The sequence below is a fragment of the Myxine glutinosa genome, chromosome 14 (assembly GCF_964187855.1).
Source record: "Myxine glutinosa chromosome 14, kmMyxGlut1.1, whole genome shotgun sequence".
NCBI classification, from domain to species: domain Eukaryota; kingdom Metazoa; phylum Chordata; class Myxini; order Myxiniformes; family Myxinidae; genus Myxine; species Myxine glutinosa.
Window position 1 is genome coordinate 57,059,158 of NC_136274.1, and position 23,201 is coordinate 57,082,358.

Below are 23,201 nucleotides of genomic sequence, written 5' to 3' on the forward strand. Positions count from 1 at the left end.
CTGGGTGTAGAAAACAAGTTTACCTATAATTTCTAATCGACATGCTTTCATTTTTTAATGACTTCTTATATTTTAGCACATTTTGGCAGTTTCTCAACATCGTTTCATTTTCGTTTTTTTGTTTAATTTGCCACCACACTATTCTCATTCCACCCATTATGCATCCCGTTCATCAAATATGGCTACCGCTATCTCCTTTTCCCACCCCGACTCAGCAAAGGTCATCGGATCCAATCCAACTCCGAACTCGCCTGCACCGATTTGCTATGGCCAGCTGGAAGCTTCACGACAGTATGCGATGTATTAGTCATAGTAGCATACTTCACGATAGTATGCTATTATATCAAATAGTCACATGTCAAATAGTCACACAAACAAACAAATAGTCACACGCACACACATAGGGGCCTTATCCTTCTCGTCACAAATTTTGTTTAGACTCTCGAGACCAGGAGCCTTGAAGAAACACAAAGAGCCTCCAGAGTCTAAATTCCTGGTAAGGACTAAAGAAGGTATGTGGGGGGTTACGGGTGGGAGAGGGGGAGTAAGTGGGAAAGATTTCTTATTGATTTGGATTTGCCTCCTTTTGTTCCTCAGGCTCCTTGGTGACTCAGACTTTCAGAGATTGGCCCCATGACAAGGCCCAGCCCCCGCCGGACCGCCTCCCACTCTTTTCAATTTCCATCTTAAAAGCTGTGCTCCATCATGCTGACATGTTTGCCCCACTGCTGCTGCTGTATGAATCTCACACACTGGTAAGATCCTTCAGGAGCTCTGGTTTCTCCTGAATGACACTCTTGAAGGTACCTTATTCACATGATCTGTATGATCCTTCCAAACCCATAGTTACACTTCCACAGTATGCAGAATACAGCTCAGTATGGTTATCTACGATGATAATAATCCAATCATGCTGTATAAGTAAGTGTCTGATCTGCTGTCAGAAGGAGAATTTACACAAAGCCTCACGTGGCTGCTGTGGTGGTAAAAAACAACAACCAGGAAAGGTCATATAATTAGGCAAAAGGGAATATCTGTGGTGGCAATACTAGCCCATAGAACTACTATTGAAAAAAAGAATGCCATGGGATAATTTTGGACATTGGGATTATTATCCCCTCTGATGGACAGTGTGCTCCATAATGGAGCACTCACCTTTACAATTTGTAGTCAGATCTTATTGGAAGTTTTAGTCAGATCTGAGTGCGTCTCTAAATGATCGATGGGCTTGTCTGGGAGGAAGAGTGCAGAATGAGCAATCTTGAAAGGACCATTCACCTTTAAAGGTTATTCTTGCATTGGTTGTAATGTCCATTTGCTTGTTTTAGAAGGTGTAACTGAGTCCTCTCGGGGCACAAAGTATTCACCTTCTTTTTTGAGGAGCAAGTTGTAAAGCATTATTACAATGAACCCCGGGTATCCTACAAATGCCTGGAACTCTGAACAGCTCTGTCAATTTGGTTCAGAAGACTCGGTAAATTCTCTGACTGTAGGGGTCAGAGATGTACGGTTGCACCTAATGTACGGTTGCACCTCAAATCTGACCGATCCAAACCCTGAACTTGACCAAATCCGACCCCAAATTTGACTGAACGTGACCCCGAATCTGACTGAGCCCGACTATGAACTTGACCAAGTCCGACCCCAAATGTGACCCCAAATCTTACCTAGCCCGACACTGAACTTGACCAAGTCCAACTCCGAATCTGACTAAACCTGACCCCAAATCTGACTGAGCCCAACTCTGAACTTGACCAAGTATGACACCCGAACCCGACCAAACCTGACCGAGCCTGACCCTGAACTTGACCAAGTCAGACCCCGAAGCTGAACTTGAACAAGTCCGACCCCAAATCTGACCCCAAATCTTATCGAGCCTGACCATGAACTTTACCAAGTCCAACTCCGAATCTGACTGCACCTGACACCAAATCTGACCGAGCCCAACCCTGAACTTGACCAAGTATGACACCCGAACCCGACCAAACCTGACCGAGCTTGACCCTGAACTTGACCAAGTCCAACTCCGAATCTGACTGTACCTGACCCCAAATCTGACCGAGCCCAACTCTGAACTTGACTAAGTCCGACACCCGAACCCTGACCAAACCTGACCGAGCCTGACCCTGAACTTGACGAAGTCTGACACCCGAACCTGACCAAGCCTGACCCTGAACTTGACCAAGTCAGACCACAAATCTGACCGAACCCGACCCCGAATCGGACTGATCCCGAAGATGAACTTCAACAAGTTCGACCCCAAATCTTACCGAGCCTGACCCTGAACTTGACCAAGTCCAACTCCGAATCTGACTGCACCTGACCAAGCCCAACCCTGAACTTGACCAAGTCTGACACCTGAACCCGACTGAGCCTGACCCTGAACTTGACCAAGTCTTACCCCAAATCTGACCGAACTCGACCCCAAATCTGACTGAGCCCGAAGCTGAACTTGACAAAGTCCGACCCCAAATCTGAATGAACCAGACTCGAATTTGACCGAGCCCGATCCTGAACTTGACCAAGTCTGACCCCGAATCTGACCAAACTCGACCCCAAATCTGACTGAGCCCGAAGCTGAACTTGAGCATGTCCGACACCCAAACCTGACCAAGCCTGACCCTGAACTTGACCAAGTCTTACTCCGAATCTGACCGAACTCGACCCCAAATCTGACTGAGCCCGAAGCTGAACTTGACAAAGTCTGACCCCGAATCTGACTGGACCAGACGAATTTGACCGAGCCCGATTCTGAACGTGACCAAGTCTGACCCCGAATCTGACCGAACTTGACCCCAAATCTGGCTGAGCCCGAAGCTGAACTTGACAAAGTCTGAGCCCGAATCTGACTGAACCAGACTCCGAATTTGACCGAGCTTGATCCTGAACTTGACCATGTCCGACCCTGAATCTGACAGATGCAAACTGCCCTCTAATGCCTGTGCAATGTCCAGAAACTAACTTAATCTATCAGTTTATTTTATTTTACATATTCAGCTTATTCATCTATCTATAATTCCAGTAATCTCTGTGTGTATGTCTGTGTGTATGTCTGTGTGTCTGTGTGTCTGTGACCGCTGTTTCTCGACAACCACGGGTCCGATATACTTTAAACTTGCCAGGTATATTGCTGGGGACCTGAGGATGTGCCTTTTCAAGGTTTCATATTAATCGGAGAAGTAGTTACCGAGCTATGTCCAAAAAACGATTCAACCAATCAGAGAGCAGCGAGCTATCACGTGTGCCGAACGTGGCGAACAGACTCTGCCTCGGACGGCACATTTGAGAGCGTATTCATTTATTTCACGTTGGCAAACTATGTTGCCGCTATGTTGGCGTTAAACTATGTTTTAAAACTAATTAAAACTAATTTGTGATTCTTTCGCTTTCCTGCGCGTTTGTGCACGCTATGGCGATTTCTTTCCCAAACTCCGCAAGCCGTTCGCTTTGGACCAAACCATTTCATGTAAATAGAGGGGGGGGATTGTCACCGTACTCGCAAGCCGTTCGCTTTGGACCAAACCATTTCATGTAAATAGAGGGGGGGGATTGTCACCGTACTCGCAAGCCGTTCGCTTTGGACCAAACCATTTCATGTAAATAGAGGGGGGGGGGGATTGTCACCGTACTCGCAAGCCGTTCGCTTTGGCTTTGCGAATGGACCAAACCATTTCATGTAAATAGAGGGGGGGCGGATATAATTTTAGATATATATATAGTACGGGCATGCCCTAGTAATAACAAACACATCTAACTTATACTTCCACATTCATTTATAATTAACTTACACAGCAATTAATGTAGACAGGCAATGGCCATGCCATTTTCTTTGAACAAAACAAATTTAGGTGAGCTTGTAATAATGAATTGCATATTTCATATATCTTTCATTAACAATGCACAGAGTTCTGCAGATCACTTTACCGTGATTCATACAGGAAGGGGGTGGGGGTGAGAGGTCAAATGTTGCCATCATACATTATCAAGTAGATGACCCTGAATGGAATATTCAGACTCAAAGTTGGACACTGCAAAGCTATGCTGGCATATCATGTCGAACGGGCTGGTTGGGCTTGAACGTTTAAGAGAATGGTTAATGAAATTAAGGTTTGTACAAGATAATTTCCAAAAATTTTAATTGCGTCTTAGATTCCTTTTACATAAGAGGCAGTTGGTTTCAGAAAAAAATAATCTCAACTTGCCAGTCTTATAGTAATGGTAACGTGGTAAGTTTAAATAGATGAGGTTTTACTTTAAGCAATATTTCCAAAAATATTACATTTCTCCTGTTATATGATCATCTATTTCCACCAAGTTGATTCTGCACCCAGGAAGTTTTGTACTTCAACACCATGTGGTTTGTTTTTTTCCCGTCCCTTGCACATCAGGAGACGGCGTTTTGAAATCACTTCTGTCTATCTGTGTGTCTATCTGTGTGTCTGTCTGTGTGTGTCTGTCGGAATGATTGTGAATCTGTCTGTCGGGGGTGTAACTTTTTTTTTTACCATTTCAGCTATTGTCATCAAATTTTCACCAAAGCTTTATTGCGATAATAAGGAGAAGGCATGGTACTTGTGTACTGTCGTACATGTGAACGATAAATAAGGTACTTGTGTTCTTCCCTCTCGCTCCCCATCTTGTCTCCCGCTCCCTTTATTGTATGTTTTGTGTGTCCGTTTGTTTTTTTGTGATTGATGTTAGCTCTTACACGAGCCCTGATCTTGGATACAAAAGAAAAAAGGATTTAAAAAAAGGCAAATTCATAATTTTCTCAAAAGGCCAAAGATCAGAGTCACCTAAAATCATCAATTTTCATCCAATTGTCCTGAAATTTCAATTTACCATTTGAGTTTTGTAATAAAAATTTCAACAAACCTTTATGATGAGAACTAGCGTGACTCGGCGCTCTTTGCGCACCTCACCACACGTGGTTTCAGAGGAATAGGCATCTTTGACCATTTCGGTGTCTTTTGGGTCTTTTGTGTCTTCATGGTGTTTTGGGTCTTCAGGGCCATTTGGGTCTTCAGGATCTTTTGGATCCTTTGGGCCTTTAAGGGTATTTTGGGTATTTGGGGTGTTTTGGGTCTTCATGGTCTTCTGGGTCTTTGGTGTCTTCAGGGGCTTTTGTGTCTTAAGGGTATTTTGTTTCCTCTGGGTCTTTTAGAGGCTTTGGGGGTATTTTGGTTCTACAGGGTATTTAAGGGTATTTTGGGTCTAAATGGTCTTTAAGTGCCTTTGGGGGTCTTCAGGGTCTTCGGGTATTTTTGAGTCTTTGGGGTATTTTTGGGTCTTCAGGGTGTATTGGGTCTTCAAAGTGTTTTGGATATTTAGGGTGTTTTGGGTCTTTGGGGTATTTTGGGTCATTGGGGTATTTGGGTCTTTTGGGTCTTTGGGTCTTCGGTGTATTTTGGGTCTTCGGGGTCTTCAGGGGATTTTGGGTCTTATGGGTCTTTTGGTTCCTCTGGGTCTTTAAGGGTCTTTGAGTCTTTTTAGGTCTTCGGGGTCTTTTGGGTCTTTGAGGTATTTTGGGTCTTTGGGATATTTTGGGTCTTCTAGGTCTTCGTCGCCATTTGGATGGCGGGTATGAGAAAGATGGTATGAGAATATTTTGCTCTCCACACTGAACATCTCGAAGAACTCTGGTCTGGCTAATGAGCGATTGCTCTGGTCGTCCAGAATTACATAGGCTTTGATGGCCATGTCCTTGGAACCCTCTGGGTATATCTTTGTGAGGCAGATCTTTGAGCATGAGCGACTCCACTGACCTGGACCGCAAACTTCTGTGCAGTTCGTTTTGACAACAGCCGTGTTAGAATTAACTTCTCCCTCCCCGCCGTTCTCTTGTGACGGTGGAGGAGCCTTGAAGGTTTGAGGTGATGGGCCAGGATCCATGGCCGCATCATGATTGGTGCTGTCACATTCATAGCACTTCACGGAGGACTTGCAGTCTTTGGCAAGATGGGAGATCGAAGAACAGCATTTGAAACATATTCCTTTCTCCTTGAGAAAGGCCTTTCTGTCGTCGAGGAGTTTGTTTCTGAAGGTTCTGCATCTTTTAAGAGGGTGGGGTTTATTGTGTAATGGGCAGTTCTTGTTAGGGTCATCATTGGTTGTAGAAACATCCGTTTTGTGCACTAAGATGGGTTTGTTGGTGTTAAAACTCTTCACAATGGATCTGTCTGGTTTTGTGGGTGTTGTGGTGCTGCTTTGATAAATAAAGCTAGGGTCGTTTCGCCTTTTCGCCTCATGGCACACAAAGTTGCAAAAATACTTAAAGGGAGGGAAGCGACCAAACTAACACATGTGCCAAACCAACACATTCACCAAACTAACATGCGCCAAACTAACACTTCCGCCAAACCAACACACACGCCAAACTAACACATGCGCCAAACTAACACATTCGCAAAACTAACACATGCGCCAAACCAACACATTCGCCAAACGAACACATGCGCCAAACTAACACATGCGCCAAACCAACACATTCGCCAAACTAACACAATGCCCCAAACCAACACATTCGCCAAACTAACACGTGCGCCAAACTAACACACGCGCCATACTAACACATGCGCCAAACCAACACATTCGCCAAACTAACACAATGCCCCAAACCAACGCATTCGCCAAACTAACACATGTGCCAAACGAACACATGCGCCAAACCAACACATTCACCAAACGAACACGTTCCAAACCAACACATGCCTCAAACCAACACATTTGCCAAACCAACATATGCGCCAAACCAACACTAGTGCCAAACCAACACATTCGCCAAACTAACACGTGCGCCAAACCAACACAGCCACCAAACTAACACAACCACCAAACCAACACATTCGCCAAACGAACACATGTGTCAAACCAACACATTCGCCAAACTAACATATGTGCCAAATGAACACATCCGCCAAACCAACACATTCGCCAAACTAACACATGCACCAAACTAACACATGGGCCAAACCAACACATTCGCCAAACTAACACATGCGCCAAACCAACACATTCGCCAAACTAACACAAGCGCCAAACCAACACATTCACCAAACTAACACATGCGCCAAACCAACACATCCGCCAAACTAACACAAGCACCAAACCAACACATTCGCCAAACTAACACATGTGCCAGACCAACACATTTGCCAAACTAACACATGCAACAAACGAACACATTCGCCAAACCAACACAAGCGCCAAACCAACACATTTGCCAAACATTCGCCAAACTAACACATTCGCCAAACTAACACATGCGCCAAACCAACACATTCGCCAAACGAACACATGCGCCAAACCAACACATTCGCCAAACTAACACATGCGCAAAACCAACACATCTGCCAAACTATCACATGCGCCAATCCAACACATTTGCCAAACTAACACATGCGCCAAACCAACACATTCGCCAAACTAACACATGCCCCAAATAAACACATTCACCAAACTAACACATGCGCCAAACCAACACATTCGTCAAACCAACACATGTGCCAAACCAACACACTCGCCAAACTAACACATGCACCAAACCAACACATCTGCCAAACTAACACAAGCGCCAAACCAACACATTCGCCAAACTAACACATGCGCCAAACTAACAGATGTGCCAAACCAACACATGCGCCCAACTAACAGATGTGCCAAAGCAACACCTTCGCCAAATGAACACATGCGCCAAACTAACACATGCGCCAAACCAACACAAGCGCCAAACCAACACATTCGCCAAACATTCGCCAAACTAACACATGCGCCAAACTAACAGATGTGCCAAACCAACACATGCGCCCAACAAACAGATGTGCCAAACGAACACATGCGCCAAACTAACACATGCGCCAAACCAACACATTCGCCAAACTAACATAATGCACCAAACCAACACATTCGCCAAACTAACACATGCACCATACTAACACATGCGCCAAACCAACACATTCCCCAAACGAACACGTTCCAAACCAACACATGCCTCAAACCAACACATGCCTCAAACCAACACATTTGCCAAACCAACATATGCGCCAAACCAACATATGCGCCAAACCAACACATTCGCCAAACTAACACGTGCGCTAAACCAACACATCCGCCAAACTAACACAAGCACCAATCCAACACATTCGCCCAACGAACACATGCGCCAAACTAACACATGCGCCAAACCAACATATTCGCCAAACTAACACATGTGCCAAACCAACACATTCGCCAAACTAACACATGTGCCAAATGAACACATCCACCAAACCAACACATTCGCCAAACTAACACATGCACCAAACTAACACGTGCGCCGAACCAACACATTCGCCAAACTAACACATGCGCCAAACCAACACATTCGCAAAACCAACACAACCGCCAAACTAACACATGCGCCAAACCAACACATTTGCCCAACTAATAGATGTGCCAAACTAACACAAGCGCCAAACCAACACATTCACCAAACTAACACATGCGCCAAACCAACACATCCGCCAAACTAACACAAGCACCAAACCAACACATTCGCCAAACTAACACATGTGCCAGACCAACACATTTGCCAAACTAACACATGCAACAAACGAACACATGCGCCAAACCAACACAAGCGCCAAACCAACACATTCGCCAAACATTCGCCAAACTAACACATGCGCAAAACTAACAGATGTGCCAAACCAACACATGCGCCGAACTAACAGATGTGCCAAATCAACACATTCGCCAAACTAACACATGTGCCAAACCAACACATTCACCAAACTAACACATGCGCCAAACTAACACATCTGCCAAACCAACACACGCCAAACTATATCACATGCGCCAAACCAACACATTCGCAAAACTAACACATGCGCCAAACCAACACATTCGCCAAACGAACACATGTGCTAAACTAATACATGCGCCAAACCAACAAATTCGCGAAACTAACACAATGCCCCAAACCAACACATTCGCCAAACTAACACATGCGCCAAACTAACACGTGCGCCAAACTAACACACGTGCCATACTAACACATGCACCAAACCAACATATTCGCCAAATTAACACGTTCCAAACCAACACATGCCTCAAACCAACACATTTGCCAAACCAACATATGCGCCAAACCAACACCAGCGCCAAACCAACACATTCACCAAACTAACACGTGCGCCAAACCAACACATCCGCCAAACTAACACATGCACCAAACGAACACGTGCGCCAAACCAACACATTCGCCAAACTAACACGTGCGCCAAATCAACACATTCGCCAAACTAACACATGCGCCAAACCAACACATTCACAAAACCAACACAACCGCCAAACTAACACATGCGCCAAACCAACACATTTGCCCAACAAATAGATTTGCCAAACTAACACAAGCCCCAAACCAACACATTCACCAAACGAACACATGCGCCAAACCAACACATCCGCCAAACTAACACAAGCACCAGACCAACACATTTGCCAAACTAACACATGCAACAAACGAACACATTCGCCAAACCAACACAAGCGCCATACCAACACATTCGCCAAACATTCGCCAAACAAACACATTCGCCAAATGAACACATGCGCCAAACGAACACATGCGCCAAACCAACACATCCCTGAAACTAACACGTGCCCCAAACCAACACATTCGCCAAACCAAAACATCCGCCAAACTAACACATGCACCAAACCAACACATTCGCGAAACCAACACATCCGCCAAACTAACACATTCGCCAAACCAACACATCCGCCAAATAAACACATTGGCCAAACTAACACATGCGCCAAACCAACACATTCGTCAAACTAACACATGTGCCAAACCAACACATTCGCCAAACTAACACATGTGCCAAATGAACACATGTATGAAACCAATACATTCGCCAAACCAACACTTTCGCGAAACTAACACATGCGCCAAACTAACACATGCGCCAAACCAACACATTCGCCAAACTAACACATGTGCCAAACCAACAATCGTGCCAAACCAACACATTCACCGAACTAACACATGCGCAAAACCAACACATTCACCAAACTAACACATGCGCCAAACTAACACATGTGCCAAACCAACACATTCGCCAAACCAAGACATGTGCCAAACCAAGACATGTGCCAAACCAACACATTCACCAAACCAACACAACCGCCAAACTAACACATGCGCCAAACCAACACATTTGCCCAACTAACAGATGTGCCAAACTAACACAAGTGCCAAACCAACACATTCACTAAACTAACACAACCGCCAAACTAACACATGCGCCAAACCAACACATTTGCCCAACTAACAGATGTGCCAAACTAACACAAGCGCCAAACCAACACATTCACCAAACTAACACATGCGCCAAACCAACACATCCGCCAAACTAACACAAGCACCAAACCAACACATTCGCCAAACTAACACATGTGCCAGACCAACACATTTGCCAAACTAACACATGCGACAAACGAACACATTCGCCAAACCAACACAAGCGCCAAACGAACACATTCGCCAAACATTCGCCAAACTAACACATGCGCCAAACTAACACATGTGCCAAACCAACACATTTGCCAAACTAGCACATGTGCCAAACTAACACATTCGCCAAACGAACACATGCGCCAAACAAACACATGCGCCAAACGAACACATGCGCCAAACTAACACATGCGCCAAACTAACACATGCGCCAAACTAACACATGCGCCAAACTAACACATTCGCCAAACGAGCACATGTGCCAAACTAACACATTTGCCAAACGAACACATTTGCCAAACGAACACATGCGCCAAACCAACACATTCGCCAAACGAACACATGCACCAAACTAACACATGCGCCAAACCAAGACATTCGCCAAACCAAGACATGTGCCAAACCAACACATTCGCAAAACTAACACATGCACCAAACCAACACATCCCTGAAACTAACACGTGCGCCAAACCAACACATTCGCCAAACCAAAACATCAGCCAAACTAAACCTATCGCACTTGTGTTAGTGTTGGAAAAACACTTTTCGCACTTTTGTAAGTGTTGCAAAACCACTTTCACACTTGTGTTAGTGTTGCAAAACCATTTTTTGCACTAGTGCTCGTGTTGACAACCACTTTTCGCAGTCGTGTTATTGTTGAAAACCACTTTTCTCACTTGTGTTAGTGTTGCAAAACCACTTTTCGCACTTGTGTTCGTGTTGCCAAACCACTTTCCGCACTTGTGCTGGCGTTGAAAACCACTTTTCGCACTTGTGTTAGTATTGCTAAACCACTTTCCACACCTGTGCTGGCGTAGAAAACCACTTTGCGCACTTGTGCTCGTGTTGAAAACCACTTTTTGCGCTCCTGTTCGTGTTGCAAATCCACTTTTCGCACTTGTGTTGGTGTTGCAAAACCACTTTTCGCACTTGTGTGAGTGTTGCAAAACCATTTTCCGCAATCGTGCTAGTGTTGATAACCACTTTTTGCGCTCTTGTTATTGTTCAAAACCACTTTTAGCACTTGTGTTAGTGTTGCAAAACCACTTTTCGCAGTTGTGTTGGCGTTGAAAACCACTTTTCGCACTTGTGTTGGCATTGAAAACCACTTTTTGCACTTGTGTTGGTGTTGCAAAACCACTTTTTGTGCTCCTGTTAGTGTTAAAAGCCACTTTTCATACTTGTGTTGGTGTTGCAAATCCACTTTCTGCACCTTCGCTTGTGCTGCAAAACCACTTTTCGCCCTCATGTTTGGGTTGAAAAACACTTTTCGCACGTGTTGGTGTTGAAAACCACTTATCGCACTTGTGTTAGTGTTGACAAACCACTTTCCACAGTTGTGCTGGCAATGAAAACCACGTATCGCTCTAACACAGTGTTTTTTCCACTCTAACACAAGTGCAAAAGTGGTTTCCTGCACCAACACAAGTGCGAAAAGTGGTTTTTCAACACTAACACAAGTGCGAAAAGTGGTTTTTCAACACTATCCCAAGTGCAAAAAGTGTTTTTTCCACACTAATACAAGTGCAAAAGTGGTTTCCTGCACCAACACAAGTGCGAAAAGTGGTTTTTCAACACAAACACAAGTGCGAAAAGTGGTTTTTCAACACTAACACAAGTGCAAAAGTTGTTTCCTGCACCAACACAAGTGCAAAAAGTGGTTTTTCAACACTAACACAAGTGCGAAAAGTGGTTTTTCAACACTAACACAAGTGCGAAAAGTTGTTTTTCAACACTATAACAAGTGCAAAAAGTGTTTTTTCCACACTAATACAAGTGCAAAAGTGGTTTCCTGCACCAACACAAGTGCGAAAAGTGGTTTTTCAACACTAACACAAGTGCGAAAAGTGGTTTTTCAACACTAACACAAGTGCGAAAAGTGGTTTTTCCACTCTAATACAAGTGCAATAGTGGTTTCCTGCACCAACACAAGTGCGAAAAGTGGTTTTTCAACACTAACACAAGTGCGAAAAGTGGTTTTTCAACACTAACACAAGTGCGAAAAGTGGTTTTTCAACACTAACACAAGTGCGAAAAGTAGTTTTTCAACAGTAACACAAGTGCAAAAGTGGTTTCCTGCACCAACACAAGTGAGAAAAGTGGTTTTTCAACACTAACACAAGTGCGAAAAGTGGTTTTTCCACACTAATACAAGTGCAAAATGGTTTCCTGCACCAACACAAGTGCGAAAAGTGGTTTTTCAACACTAACACAAGTGCGAAAAGTGGTTTTTCAACACTATCACAAGTGCAAAATGTGTTTTTTCCACACTAATACAAGTGCAAAAGTGGTTTCCTGCACCAAGACAAGTGCGAAAAGTGGTTTTTCAACACTAACACAAGTGCGAAAAGTGGTTTTTCAACACTAACACAAGTGCGAAAAGTGGTTTTTCAACACTAACACAAGTGCGAAAAGTGGTTTTTCCACACTAATACTAGTGCAAAAGTGGTTTCCTGCACCAACACAAGTGCGAAAAGTGGTTTTTCAAAACTAACACAAGTGCGAAAAGTGGTTTTTCAACACTAACACAAGTGCGAAAAGTGGTTTTTCAACACTAACACAAGTGCGAAAAGTGGTTTTTCCACACTAATACAAGTGCAAAAGTGGTTTCCTGCACCAACACAAGTGCGAAAAGTGGTTTTTCAACACTAACACAGGTGCGAAAAGTGGTTTTTCAACACTAACACAAGTGCGAAAAGTGGTTTTTCAACACTATCACAAGTGCAAAAAGTGTTTTTTTCCACACTAATACAAGTGCAAAAGTGGTTTCCTGCACCAACACAAGTGCGAAAAGTGGTTTTTCAACACTAACACGAGTGCGAAAAGTGGTTTTTCAACACTAACAGAAGTGCGAAAAGTGGTTTTTTAACACTAACACAAGTGCGAAAAGTGGTTTTTCCACACTAATACAAGTGCAAAAGTGGTTTCCTGCACCAACACATGTGCGAAAAGTGGTTTTTCAACACTAACCCAAGTGCGAAAAGTGGTTTTTCAACACTAACACAAGTGCGAAAAGTGGTTTTTCAACACTAACACAAGTGCGAAAAGTGGTTTTTCCACACTAATACAAGTGCAAAAGTGGTTTCCTGCACCAACACAAGTGCGAAAAGTGGTTTTTCAACACTAACACAAGTGCGAAAAGTGGTTTTTCAACACTAACACAAGTGCGAAAAGTGGTTTTTCAACACTAACACAAGTGCGAAAAGTGTTTTTCCACACTAATACAAGTGCAAAAGTGGTTTCGTGCACCAACACAAGTGCGAAAAGTGGTTTTTCAACACTAACACAAGTGCGAAAAGTGGTTTTTCAACACTATCACAAGTGCGAAAAGTGGTTTTTCCACACTAATACAAGTGCAAAAGTGGTTTCCTGCACCAACACAAGTGCGAAAAGTGGTTTTTCAACACTAACACAAGTGCGAAAAGTGGTTTTATCCACACTCATACAAGTGCAAAAGTGGTTTCCTGCACCAACACAAGTGCGAAAAGTGGTTTTTCAACACTAACACAAGTGCAAAAAGTGGTTTTTCAACACTAACACAAGTGCGAAAAGTGGTTTTTCAACACTAACACAAGTGCGAAAAGTGGTTTTTCAACACTAACACAAGTGCGAAAAGTGGTTTTCCACACTAATACAAGTGCAAAAGTGGTTTCCTGCACCAACACAAGTGCGAAAAGTGGTTTTTCAAAACTAACACAAGTGCGAAAAGTGGTTTTTCAACACTAACACAAGTGCGAAAAGTGGTTTTTCAACACTAACATAAGTGCGAAAAGTGGTTTTTCCACACTAATACAAGTGCAAAAGTGGTTTCCTGCACCAACACAAGTGCGAAAAGTGGTTTTTCAACACTAACACAAGTGCGAAAAGTGGTTTCCTGCACCAACACAAGTGCGAAAAGTGGTTTTTCAACACTATCACAAGTGCAAAAAGTGTTTTTTCCACACTAATACAAGTGCAAAAGTGGTTTCCTGCACCAACACAAGTGCGAAAAGTGGTTTTTCAACACTAACACAGGTGCGAAAAGTGGTTTTTCAACACTAACACAAGTGCGAAAAGTGGTTTTTCAACACTAACACGAGTGCGAAAAGTGGTTTTTCAACACTAACTAACACAAGTGCGAAAAGTGGTTTTTCAACACTAACACAAGTGCGAAAAGTGGTTTTTCAACACTAACACAAGTGCGAAAAGTGGTTTTTCAACACTAACACAAGTGCGAAAAGTGTTTTTTCCACACTAATACAAGTGCAAAAGTGGTTTCCTGCACCAACACAAGTGCGAAAAGTGGTTTTTCAACACTAACCCAAGTGCGAAAAGTGGTTTTTCAACACTAACACAAGTGCGAAAAGTGGTTTTTCAACACTAACACAAGTGCGAAAAGTGGTTTTACCACACTAATACAAGTGCAAAAGTGGTTTCCTGCACCAACACAAGTGCGAAAAGTGGTTTTTCAACACTAACACAAGTGCGAAAAGTGGTTTTTCAACACTAACACAAGTGCGAAAAGTGGTTTTTCAACACTAACACAAGTGCGAAAAGTGTTTTTTCCACACTAATACAAGTGCAAAAGTGGTTTCCTGCACCAACACAAGTGCGAAAAGTGGTTTTTCAACACTAACACAAGTGCGAAAAGTGGTTTTTCAACACTAACACAAGTGCGAAAAGTGGTTTTTCAACACTAACACAAGTGCGAAAAGTGGTTTTTCCACACTAATACAAGTGCAAAAGTGGTTTCCTGCACTAACACAAGTGCGAAAAGTGGTTTTTCAACACTAACAAGTGCGAAAAGTGGTTTTTCAACACTAACACAAGTGCGAAAAGTGGTTTTTCCACACTAATACAAGTGCAAAAGTGGTTTCCTGCACCAACACAAGTGCGAAAAGTGGTTTTTCCACACTAATACAAGTGCAAAAGTGGTTTCCTGCACCAACACAAGTGCGAAAAGTGGTTTTTAAACACTGACACAAGTGCGAAAAGTGGTTTTTCAACACTAACACAAGTGCGAAAAGTGGTTTTTCAACACTAACACAAGTGCGAAAAGTGTTTTTTCCACACTAATACAAGTGCAAAAGTGGTTTCCTGCACCAACACAAGTGCGAAAAATGGTTTTTCAACACTAACACAAGTGCGAAAAGTGGTTTTTCAACACTAACACAAGTGCGAAAAGTGGTTGTTCAACACTAACACAAGTGCGAAAAGTGGTTTCCTGCACCAACACAAGTGCAAAAAGTGGTTTTTCAACACTAACACAAGTGCGAAAAGGGGTTTTTCAACACTAACACAAGTGCAAAAGTGGTTTCCTGCACCAACACAAGTGCGAAAAGTGGTTTTTCAACACTAACACAAGTGCGAAAAGTGGTTTTTCAACACTAACACAAGTGCAAAAGTGGTTTCCTGCACCAACACAAGTGAGAAAAGTGGTTTTTCAACACTAACACAAGTGCGAAAAGTGGTTTTTCCACACTAATACAAGTGCAAAAGTGGTTTCCTGCACCAACACAAGTGCGAAAAGTGGTTTTTCAACACTAACACAAGTGCGCAAAGTGGTTTTTCAATACTATCACAGTGCAAAATGTGTTTTTTCCACACTAATACAAGTGCAAAAGTGGTTTCCTGCACCAACACAAGTGCGAAAAGTGGTTTTTCAACACTAACACAAGTGCGAAAAGTGTTTTTTCAACACTAACACAAGTGCGAAAAGTGGTTTTTCAACACTAACACAAGTGCGAAAAGTGGTTTTTCCACACTAATACAAGTGCAAAAGTGGTTTCCTGCACCAACACAAGTGCGAAACGTGGTTTTTCAAAACTAACACAATTGCGAAAAGTGGTTTTTCAACACTAGCACAAGTGCGAAAAGTGGTTTTTCAACACTAACACAAGTGCGAAAAGTGGTTTTTCCACACTAATACAAGTGCAAAAGTGGTTTCCTGCACCAACACAAGTGCGAAAAGTGGTTTTTCAACACTAACACAAGTGCGAAAGGTGGTTTCCTGCACCAACACAAGTGCGAAAAGTGTTTTTTCAACACTAACACAAGTGCGAAAAGTGGTTTCGAAAAGTGGCGAAAAGTGGTTTTTCAACACTAACACAAGTGCGAATAGTGGTTTTTCAACACTAACACAAGTGCAAAAGTGGTTTCCTGCACCAACACAGGTGCGAAAAGTGGTTTTTCAACACTAACACAAGTGCGAAAAGTGGTTTTTCAACACTAACACAAGTGCGAAAAGTTGTTTTTCAACATTATCATAAGTGCAAAAAGTGGTTTTTCCACTCTAATACAAGTGCAATAGTGGTTTCCTGCACCAACACAAGTGCGAAAAGTGGTTTTTCAACACTAACACAAGTGCGAAAAGTGGTTTTTCAAAACTAACACAAGTGCGAAAAGTGGTTTTTCAACACTATCACAAGTGCAAAAAGTGTTTTTTCCACACTAATACAAGTGCAAAAGTGGTTTCCTGTACCAACACAAGTGCGAAAAGTGATTTTTCAACACTAACACAAGTGCGAAAAGTGGTTTTTCAACACTATCACAAGTGCGAAAAGTGTTTTTTCCACTCTAACACAAGTGCAAAAGTGGTTTCCTGCACCAACACAAGTGCGAAAAGTGGTTTTTCAACACTAACACAAGTGCGAAAAGTGGTTTTTCAACACTAACACAAGTGCGAAAAGTTGTTTTTCAACACTATCACAAGTGCAAAAAGTGTTTTTTCCCACTAATACAAGTGCAAAAGTGGTTTCCTGCACCAACACAAGTGCGAAAAGTGGTTTTTCAACACTAACACAAGTGCGAAAAGTGGTTTTTCAACACTAACACAAGTGTGAAAAGTAGTTTTTCAACATTAACACAAGTGCAAAAGTGGTTTCCTGCACCAACACAAGTGAGAAAAGTGGTTTTTCAACACTAACACAAGTGCGAAAAGTGGTTTTTCCACACTAATACAAGTGCAAAAGTGGTTTCCTGCACCAACACAAGTGCGAAAAGTGGTTTTTCAACACTAACACAAGTGCGAAAAGTGGTTTTTCAACACTAACACAAGTGCGAAAAGTGGTTTTTCAACACTAACACAAGTGCGAAAAGTGGTTTTTCCACACTAATACAAGTGCGAAAAGTGGTTTTTCAACACTATCACAAGTGCAAAATGTGTTTTTTCCACACTAATACAAGTGCAAAAGTGTTTTCCTGCACCAACACAAGTGCGAAAAGTGGTTTTTCAACACTAACACAAGTGCGAAAAGTGGTTTTTCAACACTAACACAAGTGCGAAAAGTGGTTTTTCAACACTAACACAAGTGCGAAAAGTGGTTTTTCCACACTAATACAAGTGCAAAAGTGGTTTCCTGCACCAACACAAGTGCGAAAAGTGGTTTTTCAAAACTAACACAAGTGCGAAAAGTGGTTTTTCAACACTAACACAAGTGCGAAAAGTGGTTTTTCAACACTAACACAAGTGCGTAAAGTGGTTTTTCCACACTAATACAAGTGCAAAAGTGGTTTCCTGCACCAACACAAGTGCGAAAAGTGGTTTTTCAACACTAACACAAGTGCGAAAAGTGGTTTCCTGCACCAACACAAGTGCGAAAAGTGGTTTTTCAACACTATCACAAGTGCAAAAAGTGTTTTTTCCATACTATTACAAGTGCAAAAGTGGTTTCCTGCACCAACACAAGTGCGAAAAGTGGTTTTTCAACACTAACACAGGTGCAAAAAGTGGTTTTTCAACACTAACACAAGTGCGAAAAGTGGTTTTTCAACACTATCACAAGTGCAAAAAGTGTTTTTTCCACACTAATACAAGTGCAAAAGTGGTTTCCTGCACCAACACAAGTGCGAAAAGTGGTTTTTCAACACTAACACGAGTGCGAAAAGTGGTTTTTCAACACTAACACAAGTGCGAAAAGTGGTTTTTCAACACTAACACAAGTGCGAAAAGTGGTTTTTCAACACTAACACAAGTGCGAAAAGTGGTTTTTCAACACTAACACAAGTGCGAAAAGTGTTTTTTCCACACTAATACAAGTGCAAAAGTGGTTTCCTGCACCAACACAAGTGCGAAAAGTGGTTTTTCAACACTAACCCAAGTGCGAAAAATGGTTTTTCAACACTAACACAAGTGCGAAAAGTGGTTTTTCAACACTAACACAAGTGCGAAAAGCGGTTTTTCCACACTAATACAAGTGCAAAAGTGGTTTCCTGCACCAACACAAGTGCGAAAAGTGGTTTTTCAACACTAACACAAGTGCGAAAAGTGGTTTTTCAACACTAACACAAGTGCGAAAAGTGGTTTTTCAACACTAACACAAGTGCGAAAAGTGTTTTTTCCACACTAATACAAGTGCAAAAGTGGTTTCCTGCACCAACACAAGTGCGAAAAGTGGTTTTTCAACACTAACACAAGTGCAAAAAGTGGTTTTTCAACACTAACACAAGTGCGAAAAGTGGTTTTTCCACACTAATACAAGTGCAAAAGTGGTTTTCTGCACCAACACAAGTGCGAAAAGTGGTTTTTCAACACTAACACAAGTGCGAAAAGTGGTTTTTCAACACTAACACAAGTGCGAAAAGTGGTTTCGAAAAGTGGCGAAAAGTGGTTTTTCAACACTAACACAAGTGCGAATAGTGGTTTTTCAACACTAACACAAGTGCAAAAGTGGTTTCCTGCACCAACACAGGTGCGAAAAGTGGTTTTTCAACACTAACACAAGTGCGAAAAGTGGTTTTTCAACACTAACACAAGTGCGAAAAGTTGTTTTTCAACATTATCACAAGTGCAAAAAGTGTTTTTTCCACACTAATACAAGTGCAAAAGTGGTTTCCTGCACCAACACAAGTGCGAAAAGTGGTTTTTCAACACTAACACAAGTGCGAAAAGTGGTTTTTCAACACTAACACAAGTGCGAAAAGTGGTTTTTCCACTCTAATACAAGTGCAATAGTGGTTTCCTGCACCAACACAAGTGCGAAAAGTGGTTTTTCAACACTAACACAAGTGCGAAAAGTGGTTTTTCAAAACTAACACAAGTGCGAAAAGTGGTTTTTCAACACTATCACAAGTGCAAAAAGTGTTTTTTCCACTCTAACACAAGTGCAAAAGTGGTTTCCTGCACCAACACAAGTGCGAAAAGTGGTTTTTCAACACTAACACAAGTGCGAAAAGTGGTTTTTCAACACTATCACAAGTGCGAAAAGTGTTTTTTCCACTCTAACACAAGTGCAAAAGTGGTTTCCTGCACCAACACAAGTGCGAAAAGTGGTTTTTCAACACTAACACAAGTGCGAAAAGTGGTTTTTCAACACTAACACAAGTGCGAAAAGTGGTTTTTCAACACTAACACAAGTGCGAAAAGTAGTTTTTCAACAGTAACACAAGTGCAAAAGTGGTTTCCTGCACCAACACAAGTGAGAAAAGTGGTTTTTCAACACTAACACAAGTGCGAAAAGTGGTTTTTCCACACTAATACAAGTGCAAAAGTGGTTTCCTGCACCAACACAAGTGCGAAAAGTGGTTTTTCAACACTAACACAAGTGCGAAAAGTGGTTTTTCAACACTATCACAAGTGCAAAATGTGTTTTTTCCACACTAATACAAGTGCAAAAGTGGTTTCCTGCACCAACACAAGTGCGAAAAGTGGTTTTTCAACACTAACACAGGTGCGAAAAGTGGTTTTTCAACACTAACACAAGTGCGAAAAGTGGTTTTTCAACACTATCACAAGTGCAAAAAGTGTTTTTTTCCACACTAATACAAGTGCAAAAGTGGTTTCCTGCACCAACACAAGTGCGAAAAGTGGTTTTTCAACACTAACACGAGTGCGAAAAGTGGTTTTTCAACACTAACAGAAGTGCGAAAAGTGGTTTTTTAACACTAACACAAGTGCGAAAAGTGGTTTTTCCACACTAATACAAGTGCAAAAGTGGTTTCCTGCACCAACACATGTGCGAAAAGTGGTTTTTCAACACTAACCCAAGTGCGAAAAGTGGTTTTTCAACACTAACACAAGTGCGAAAAGTGGTTTTTCAACACTAACACAAGTGCGAAAAGTGGTTTTTCCACACTAATACAAGTGCAAAAGTGGTTTCCTGCACCAACACAAGTGCGAAAAGTGGTTTTTCAACACTAACACAAGTGCGAAAAGTGGTTTTTCAACACTAACACAAGTGCGAAAAGTGGTTTTTCAACACTAACACAAGTGCGAAAAGTGTTTTTCCACACTAATACAAGTGCAAAAGTGGTTTCGTGCACCAACACAAGTGCGAAAAGTGGTTTTTCAACACTAACACAAGTGCGAAAAGTGGTTTTTCAACACTATCACAAGTGCGAAAAGTGGTTTTTCCACACTAATACAAGTGCAAAAGTGGTTTCCTGCACCAACACAAGTGCGAAAAGTGGTTTTTCAACACTAACACAAGTGCGAAAAGTGGTTTTATCCACACTCATACAAGTGCAAAAGTGGTTTCCTGCACCAACACAAGTGCGAAAAGTGGTTTTTCAACACTAACACAAGTGCAAAAAGTGGTTTTTCAACACTAACACAAGTGCGAAAAGTGGTTTTTCAACACTAACACAAGTGCGAAAAGTGGTTTTTCAACACTAACACAAGTGCGAAAAGTGGTTTTCCACACTAATACAAGTGCAAAAGTGGTTTCCTGCACCAACACAAGTGCGAAAAGTGGTTTTTCAAAACTAACACAAGTGCGAAAAGTGGTTTTTCAACACTAACACAAGTGCGAAAAGTGGTTTTTCAACACTAACATAAGTGCGAAAAGTGGTTTTTCCACACTAATACAAGTGCAAAAGTGGTTTCCTGCACCAACACAAGTGCGAAAAGTGGTTTTTCAACACTAACACAAGTGCGAAAAGTGGTTTCCTGCACCAACACAAGTGCGAAAAGTGGTTTTTCAACACTATCACAAGTGCAAAAAGTGTTTTTTCCACACTAATACAAGTGCAAAAGTGGTTTCCTGCACCAACACAAGTGCGAAAAGTGGTTTTTCAACACTAACACAGGTGCGAAAAGTGGTTTTTCAACACTAACACAAGTGCGAAAAGTGGTTTTTCAACACTAACACGAGTGCGAAAAGTGGTTTTTCAACACTAACTAACACAAGTGCGAAAAGTGGTTTTTCAACACTAACACAAGTGCGAAAAGTGGTTTTTCAACACTAACACAAGTGCGAAAAGTGGTTTTTCAACACTAACACAAGTGCGAAAAGTGTTTTTTCCACACTAATACAAGTGCAAAAGTGGTTTCCTGCACCAACACAAGTGCGAAAAGTGGTTTTTCAACACTAACCCAAGTGCGAAAAGTGGTTTTTCAACACTAACACAAGTGCGAAAAGTGGTTTTTCAACACTAACACAAGTGCGAAAAGTGGTTTTACCACACTAATACAAGTGCAAAAGTGGTTTCCTGCACCAACACAAGTGCGAAAAGTGGTTTTTCAACACTAACACAAGTGCGAAAAGTGGTTTTTCAACACTAACACAAGTGCGAAAAGTGGTTTTTCAACACTAACACAAGTGCGAAAAGTGTTTTTTCCACACTAATACAAGTGCAAAAGTGGTTTCCTGCACCAACACAAGTGCGAAAAGTGGTTTTTCAACACTAACACAAGTGCGAAAAGTGGTTTTTCAACACTAACACAAGTGCGAAAAGTGGTTTTTCAACACTAACACAAGTGCGAAAAGTGGTTTTTCCACACTAATACAAGTGCAAAAGTGGTTTCCTGCACTAACACAAGTGCGAAAAGTGGTTTTTCAACACTAACAAGTGCGAAAAGTGGTTTTTCAACACTAACACAAGTGCGAAAAGTGGTTTTTCCACACTAATACAAGTGCAAAAGTGGTTTCCTGCACCAACACAAGTGCGAAAAGTGGTTTTTCCACACTAATACAAGTGCAAAAGTGGTTTCCTGCACCAACACAAGTGCGAAAAGTGGTTTTTAAACACTGACACAAGTGCGAAAAGTGGTTTTTCAACACTAACACAAGTGCGAAAAGTGGTTTTTCAACACTAACACAAGTGCGAAAAGTGTTTTTTCCACACTAATACAAGTGCAAAAGTGGTTTCCTGCACCAACACAAGTGCGAAAAATGGTTTTTCAACACTAACACAAGTGCGAAAAGTGGTTTTTCAACACTAACACAAGTGCGAAAAGTGGTTGTTCAACACTAACACAAGTGCGAAAAGTGGTTTCCTGCACCAACACAAGTGCAAAAAGTGGTTTTTCAACACTAACACAAGTGCGAAAAGGGGTTTTTCAACACTAACACAAGTGCAAAAGTGGTTTCCTGCACCAACACAAGTGCGAAAAGTGGTTTTTCAACACTAACACAAGTGCGAAAAGTGGTTTTTCAACACTAACACAAGTGCAAAAGTGGTTTCCTGCACCAACACAAGTGAGAAAAGTGGTTTTTCAACACTAACACAAGTGCGAAAAGTGGTTTTTCCACACTAATACAAGTGCAAAAGTGGTTTCCTGCACCAACACAAGTGCGAAAAGTGGTTTTTCAACACTAACACAAGTGCGCAAAGTGGTTTTTCAATACTATCACAGTGCAAAATGTGTTTTTTCCACACTAATACAAGTGCAAAAGTGGTTTCCTGCACCAACACAAGTGCGAAAAGTGGTTTTTCAACACTAACACAAGTGCGAAAAGTGTTTTTTCAACACTAACACAAGTGCGAAAAGTGGTTTTTCAACACT